This window comes from Oncorhynchus kisutch, linkage group LG30, assembly GCF_002021735.2.
Source record: "Oncorhynchus kisutch isolate 150728-3 linkage group LG30, Okis_V2, whole genome shotgun sequence".
NCBI lineage: Eukaryota > Metazoa > Chordata > Actinopteri > Salmoniformes > Salmonidae > Oncorhynchus > Oncorhynchus kisutch.
The window spans coordinates 7,730,066-7,738,025 of NC_034203.2; positions in this window are offsets into that span (position 1 = coordinate 7,730,066).

Here is a 7,960-nt window from a genome sequence, read left to right on the forward strand (position 1 = left end):
CTTCACGACTGTCTTGGTGTGTTTGGATCATGGTAGTTTGTTGGTGATCCTCTACAGCCCCGTCAATGTTAATGGGGGCCTGTTCAACCTGCCTTTTCCTGTAGTCCACGATCAGCTCCTTTGTCTTGCTCACATTGAGGGAGAGGTTGTTATGGCACCACACTGCCAGTTCTCTGACCTCCTTCCTGTAAGCTGTCGGTGATCAGGCACTGTTGTGTCGTCATCAAACTTAATGATGGTGTTGGAGTCGTGTTTGGCCATGCAGTCGTTGGTGAACTGTGAGTACAGGAGGGGACTAAGCAAGCACCCCTGTTGAGGGTCAGCATCACAGATGTGGTGTTGAAAACCCTCACCATCTGGGGGTGGCCTGTCAGGATGTCCAGGATCCAGTTGCAGAGGGATGTGTTTAATCCCATAGTCCTGAGGTTCGTGATGAGCTTGGAGGGCACTATGGTGTTCAACGCTGATCTATAGTCAATGAACAGCATTCTTACATACAGTTGAAGTCTTACATACACTTATGTTGGAGTCATTACAACTCGTTTTTCAACCACTCCACAAATTTCTTGTTAACAAACTATAGTTTTGGCAAGTCGGTTAGGATATCTACGTTGTACAAACAACAGTACGCAAGTATAAACACCACGGGACCACGCAGCTCAGGAAGGAGACACGTTCTGTCTCCTAGAGATGAACGTACTTTGGTGTGAAAAGTGCAAATCAATCCCAGAACAGCTGCAAAGAACCTTGTGAAGATGCTGGAGGAAACACGTACAAAAGTATCTATATCCACAGTCAAACGAGTCCTATATTGACATAACCTGAAAGGCCGCTCAGCAAGGAAGAAGCGAGTGCTCCAAAACCGCCATAAAAAAGCCAGACTACGATTTGCAACTGCACATAGGGACAAAGATCTGGTCTGATGAAACAAAAACAGAACTGTTTGACCATAATGACCATCGTTATGTTTGGAGGAAAAAGGGGGAGGCTTGCAAGCTGAAGAACCTCATCCCAACCGTGAAGCACAGGGGTGGCAGCATCATGTTGTGGGGTACTTTGCTGCAGGAGGGACTGGTGCACTTCACAAAATGGATGGCTTCATGAGGGAGGAAAATTATGTGGATATATTGAAGCAACATCCCAAGACATCAGTCATGAAGTTATAGCTTGGTCGCAAATGGGTCTTCCAAATGGACAATGACCCCAAGCATACTTCCAAAGTTGTGGAAAAATGGCTTAATGACAACAAAGTCAAGGTATTGGAGTCACCCTGACAAAGCCCGGACCTCAACCCTATAGAAAATTTGTGGGCAGAAATGAAAAAGTGCATGCCAGCAAGGAGGCCTACAAACCTGACTCAGTTACACCAGCTTTGTCAGGAGGAATGGGCCAAAATTCAACCAACTTATTGTGGGAAGCTTGTGGAAGGCTACCCGAAACGTTTGACCCAAGTTAAACAATTTAAAGGCAATGCTACCAAATACTAATTGAGTGTATGTAAACTTCTGATCCACTAGGAATGTGATGAAAGAAATAAAAGCTGAAATAAATAATTCTCTCTACTATTATTCTGACATTTCACATTCTTAAAATAAAGTGGTGATCCTAACTGATCTAAGACAGGGAATTTTTACTAGGATTAAATGTCAGGAAATGTGAAACTGAGTTTAAATATATTTGGCTAAAATGTATGTAAACTTCCGACTTCAACTGTTGGTGTTCCTCTTGTCCAGGTGAGAGGGCAGTGTGGAGTGCAATAGAGATTGCGTCATCTGTGGATCTGTTGGGGCAGTATGCGAATTGGAGTGGGTCCAGGGTGTCTGGGATGATAGTGTTGATGTGAGCCATGATCAGCCTTTCAAAGCATTTCATGGCTACAGATGTGAGTGATAGTCATTTAAACAGGTTACCTTGATGTTCTTCAGCAGAGAGACTATGGTGGTCTGCTTGAAACACGTAAGTATTGAGGTGAGAGGTTGAACATTTCCTTGAAGACACCCGCCAGCTGGTCAGCGCATACTCTGAGTACGCGTCCTTGTAATCTAGCTGGCCCCCTGCAGACAGGGCAGCTGGTGGATGCGATGCGTCTTCTGGGCATTGTGATTGATAGAGAAGACTATGACTGACTTTTAGACGGACCGGGGGACACTTTTATAGGACTAGTTGAGGCGGGAGTGACATGTGTATGTTAACTAGTTTAAAAAGTCCTACTGACATTGACTACAGAGATCACAAATTTGTCCAGGACTGCTGGTGCTCTCATGCATGGTTCAATGTTGCTTGCCTCGACGCAAGCATAGAAGGCATTTAGCTCGTCTGGTAGGCTTGCGTCACTGGGCAGTTCACGGCTTGGTTTTCCTTTGTAATCCATGACAAGCGTCAGAGCCGGCGTAGTATGATTCGATCTTAGTCCTGTATTGTTGCTTTACCTGTTTGATGGCTTGTTGGAGGTCATAGCGGGAATTCTTAGCAGCGTCCATATTAGTGTCCCGTTCCTTAAAAGTGGCAGCTCTAACCTTTAGCTCAGTAATATGTTGCTTGTAATCCTTGGCTTTTGGTCGGGATATGTACGTACAGTCAATGTGGGGACGACATCGTCTATGTACTTATTAATGAGGCCGGTGACTGATGTGGTATGCTCCTCAATGTTATTGAACATATTCTAGTCTATCTGCTAGTGAAGCAGTCCTGTAGCTTAGCATCCGCTTCATCGGACCACTTCCATATTGAGCACGTCACTGATACTTCCTGTTTGAGTTTTTACTTGGAATCAGGAATCAGGAGAATAGAGTTATGGTCAGATTTGCCAAAGGAGGGTGAGGGAGAGACTTGTATGTGTCTCTGTTTGTGGAGTCAAGGTGGTCTAGAGTTCTTACCTCTAGTTGCACAGGTGACATGCTTGTAAAAATTTGGTTAAACCTATTTCAGTTTCCCAGCATTAAAATCACCGGACATGAGAAGCACCACATCTGGATGTGCATTTTCTTGTTTGCTTATGACACTATACAGCGTTGTATCTATCCCTAACATAGGCTAAGTAGATAATTATAGCCTATCCTGCCTAAAATTCTTAACCATCTAATAAGCCAAAATCGTAAATTTTTGTTAACTTCTTACAGGGGCAGTATTGAGTAGCTTGGATGAAAGGTGCCCAGATTAAACGGCCTGCTCCTCAGTCCCAGTTGCTAATATATGCATAGTATTATTAGTATTGAGAACATGAGAAGAAATCCAAACAGGAAGTGGGAAATCTGAGGTTGGTCGATTTTCAACCCAGCCCCTATTGCATACACAGTGAGATATTGGTTATGTTGCACTTCCTAATGCTTCCACTAGATGTCAACCGTCTTTAGAAACTTGTTTGAGGATTCTGCTGTGAGGTGGGGGTTCATAAGGGCTGTTTGAGCCAGGCTCTGAGGCGCGGTCACGAGAGAGTTAGCTCTCGTTCCATTGCTTTTCTACAGACATAGGAATTCTCCGGTTGGAACATTATTGGTGTTTTATGTTAAAAACATCCTAAAGATTGATTGCATACAACTTTTTGACATTTCGTCTGCAACTAGGGAACGCGCTTCATGACTGGATTTGTTTACCAAATGAGCTAACAAAAGTAGCTCTTTGGACATAAATGATGGACATTATCGAACTAAATCAAATATTTAATGTGGAACTGGGATTCATGGGAGTGCATTCTGATGATCATCAAAGGTAAGTGAATATTTATAATGCTATTTCTGACTTCTGTTGACTACCCAATATGGCGGATAACTTTTTGGCTGCTTTGTTGTCTGAAAGCTGTACTCAGATTATTGCATGGTTTGCTTTTAAATTTGACACAGCGGTTGCATTAAGGAGAAGTGTATCTATGTTTCCATGTCTAACAATTGTATTTTCATCGACATTTATAATGAGTATTTCTGTAAAATGATGTGACTCTCTGCAATACCCCCGGATGTTTTTGGAACTAGTGAACGTAAAGCTCCAATGTATACTGAGATTTTTTTATATAAATATGCACTTTATCGAACAAAACATATATGTATTGTGTAACATGAAGTCCTATGAGTGTCATCTGATGAAGATCATCAAAAGGTTAGTGATTCATTTTATCTCGATTTGTGTGTTTTGTGACTCCTCTCTTTGGCTGGAAAAATGGCTTAATTTTTCTGTGGCTTGGCTCTGACCTAAAATAATCGTTTGTGGTGCTTTTGCTGTAAAGCCTATTTGAAATCGGACACTTTGGTGGGGTTAACAACAAGATTACCTTTTAAAATGGTATAAGATACATGTATGTTTGAGGAATTTTAATTATGAGATTTGTGTTGATTGAATTTGGCGCTCTGCACTTTCACTGGCTGTTGTCATATTGATCCTGTTAACGGGATTTCAGCCCTAAAAGGCCATCTTTAATTTAAGCATTTCTACACTACTGGGGAGCCATCGGTCAGCAGAACCAGGAGAGGCTCAGATAGGTTATCTGGTCTGTCTAACACCTCCTGCGGCCTCCTGCGGCCTCCTGCGGCCTGCGACGCCGGGACACCCTGGGGGCGGCCTGCGACGCCGGGACACCCTGGGGCGGCTGCAGCGTCTGCAGACAGGGCGGCTGGTGGATGCGATGTGTCTTCTGGGCATTGTGATTGATAGAGAAGACTACGACTGACTTTTACACAGACCGGGGGACACTTTTATAGGGCTAGAGGAGGCGGGAGTGACGTCATCATAGGATAAATGATGGCGCAATAATTATGATAGTTTGAATTTGGAAAACTCCTGTCTTCAGTGATATCATAGTAGCCCTTGGGGTTCAGATAGGCCCAGTCGTATTGGATAGAATGTCACAGCCCCACCCGCTTGTGGGAAAACAACAATTGGCTCAACAAAAACTTGACCTTTTTCAAATGCAATTTTCTTGTCTGCTTGTCAATTACAAAACTACATTTAAGAAAAGTACAACATTGCCTGTCATAAGATTTCTCACTACTAAAAAAGTAACATTGTAGGGCTTCCCTCATGCCCCTTTTCATGTTGGAGCTAGCAGTTACGTGAGTGCTAGCTGGTACCTACGGGAACATTAACCTAGCCAAGACCGACAACACAAACAAATGGACTATAAAGCTACAAGTAGTGAGTGGAGTTACAAACGGACTATAGGCCTACTAAACAAGTTACGTCTTTCCTGTGATTAAATGTTTTCCACACACATAGCTATGTGTAGCCTACTTGGACACCAGATCCCCACATTTCCCACTCTCCCACGCTGAATAGCCTGAAGCCACAAGGCTCTTCTCGCAGGCTTTATTTCCCCTACGTGGGGAGCAATGCTTAGGTTGGGATGTTTGACCTGGTTACACCAGAATGAATCAGTTAGACAGGCCTTTGCTATCCATAGGCAGGCATGTTTTTTCACGGGACCTCCTGTGTGTACACGCTTGCACATTCACCATTTTTTAAATTGGGTTTAAAAGTATAGACCCATAGGCAACTCCTGAGTTTGGGGAAGCTTACAATTTATCCTTCCATTTTTACCGATCTGCATTAGTTATTGATTATTTTATATGCACATTTTCGTGGAACAGTTTCATTTCAATAATAACTTTTTTGTTTCTCAAAATCATTGTCACGTTGTTAATCATAAAAATCTCAAGTAAAATGTTACAAATTGAAAAGTTAAAATTCTACTAAGGTGAGAGCACCAGCCTCATTGATACACTGGTGGCTGAAGAAATGAGCGCATTGAGCTCAGAAATAGCCTGTAGGCCTATAACTTCCATCGTGACGATGCCTAAAGCAGACAAATAAAAACAGAAAATATCCCGGTGGAAATTCTGGTTATTTCAATCACATTCATCTTTCTACTCCATCTCCCTGCCTCCCTTTGACTTGAGCTATTGCTAGTGAATTGCAACAATGCATCAAATCATCAACTGGGGCCGGCCGGAAGCTGTCGCTAGCGAACTTGCAACATTGTATCATGTAGCCTATTCCGGGTTTCTGTGTCAGTGAGCTCGGGGCAGACAGCTGTTTTTTATGAAGTTTCCACTTGATATATCAGATCATCAGATCATAATATTTTGTTCTTTCACACTAAAGCTTTGTGATTATCGAGGCCGGGTGTGTTGGAAAGAAACTATAATTCGCAAACTATGATTCGTAATTGATGTACAAAGAAATAGACTTTGTCTCCAATGCGAAGTGAAGAGAAAATTACTGAGAAGCTCAGCTTATTAGTGGTGGATGTGGAGAGTTAAGACAATCAGAAATCAGACATTGCCAAATGAGCACTTTCCTACATTTGTACATGTTTTTATGTTTTTATTTAGACAGGAGGAATTATATAATTTGGGCAAAACATCAATTTACTTTAGGAGAAGCCAGCATCCTAACAGAGCACTGTCCACATGCCAACTTTCATTTCCAATTCTCAAGAGGCTGAAACCAGAGCTCTGTATATAATGACGAGATGCTCATGTCTCTGCCCTATCAATGGAAGTTGTGAAAGTATACAAAACCTTTTTTGATATACTCAGAGGACCATTATTAGCATGTTTTAACCACTCCTATATAAATGGTAGATTATCAGACACGCAACAAGAAGGTCTGATATCATTATTACTGAAATAGGACCCAAGTGGTGTATATTCATCACGTGGACTGGGATATGTTTCGTATTGCGTCAGATAACAACATTGACGAATACGCTAATTCGGTGTGCGAGTTCATTAGAACGTGCGTTGAAGATGTCGTTCCCATAGCATCGATTTAAAACATTCCCTAACCAGAAACCGTGGATTGATGGCAGCATTCGCGTGAAACTGAAAGCGCGAACCACTGCTTTTAATCAGGGCAAGGTGACTGGTAACATGACCGAATACAAACAGTGCAGCTATTCCCTCCGCAAGGCTATCAAACAAGCTAAGCGTCAGTATAGAGACAAAGTAGAATCTCAATTCAACGGCTCAGACACAAGAGGTATGTGGCAGGGTCTACAGTCAATCACGGACTACAAGAAGAAAACCAGCCCAGTCACGGACCAGGATGTCTTGCTCCCAGGCAGACTAACTTTTTTGCCCGCTTTGAGGACAATACAGTGCCACTGACACGGCCTGCAACGAAAACATGCGGACTCTCCTTCACTGCAGCCGAGGTGAGTAAAACATTTAAACGTGTTAACACTCGCAAGGCTGCAGGCCCAGACGGCATCCCCAGCCGCGCCCTCAGAGCATGCGCAGACCAGCTGGCCGGTGTGTTTACGGACATATTCAATCAATCCCTATACCAGTCTGCTGTTCCCACATGCTTCAAGAGGGCCACCATTGTTCCTGTTCCCAAGAAAGCTAAGGTAACTGAGCTAAACGACTACCTCACTTCCATCATCATGAAGTGCTTTGAGAGACTAGTCAAGGACCATATCACCTCCACCCTACCTGACACCCTAGACCCACTCCAATTTGCTTACCGCCCAAATAGGTCCACAGACGATGCAATCTCAACCACACTGCCCTAACCGATCTGGACAAGAGGAATACCTATGTGAGAATGCTGTTCATCGACTACAGCTCGGCATTCAACACCATAGTACCCTCCAAGCTCGTCATCAAGCTCGAGACCCTGGGTCTCGACCCCGCCCTGTGCAACTGGGTACTGGACTTCCTGACGGGCCGCCCCCAGGTGGTGAGGGTAGGCAACAACATCTCCACCCCGCTGATCCTCAACACTGAGGCCCCACAAGGGTGCGTTCTGAGCCCTCTCCTGTACTCCCTGTTCACCCACGACTGCGTGGCCACGCACGCCTCCAACTCAATCATCAAGTTTGCGGACGACACAACAGTGGTAGGCTTGATTACCAACAACGACGAGACGGCCTACAGGGAGGAGGTGAGGGTCCTCGGAGTGTGGTGTCAGGAAAATAACCTCACACTCAACGTCAACAAAACTAAGGAGATGACTGTGGACTTCAGGA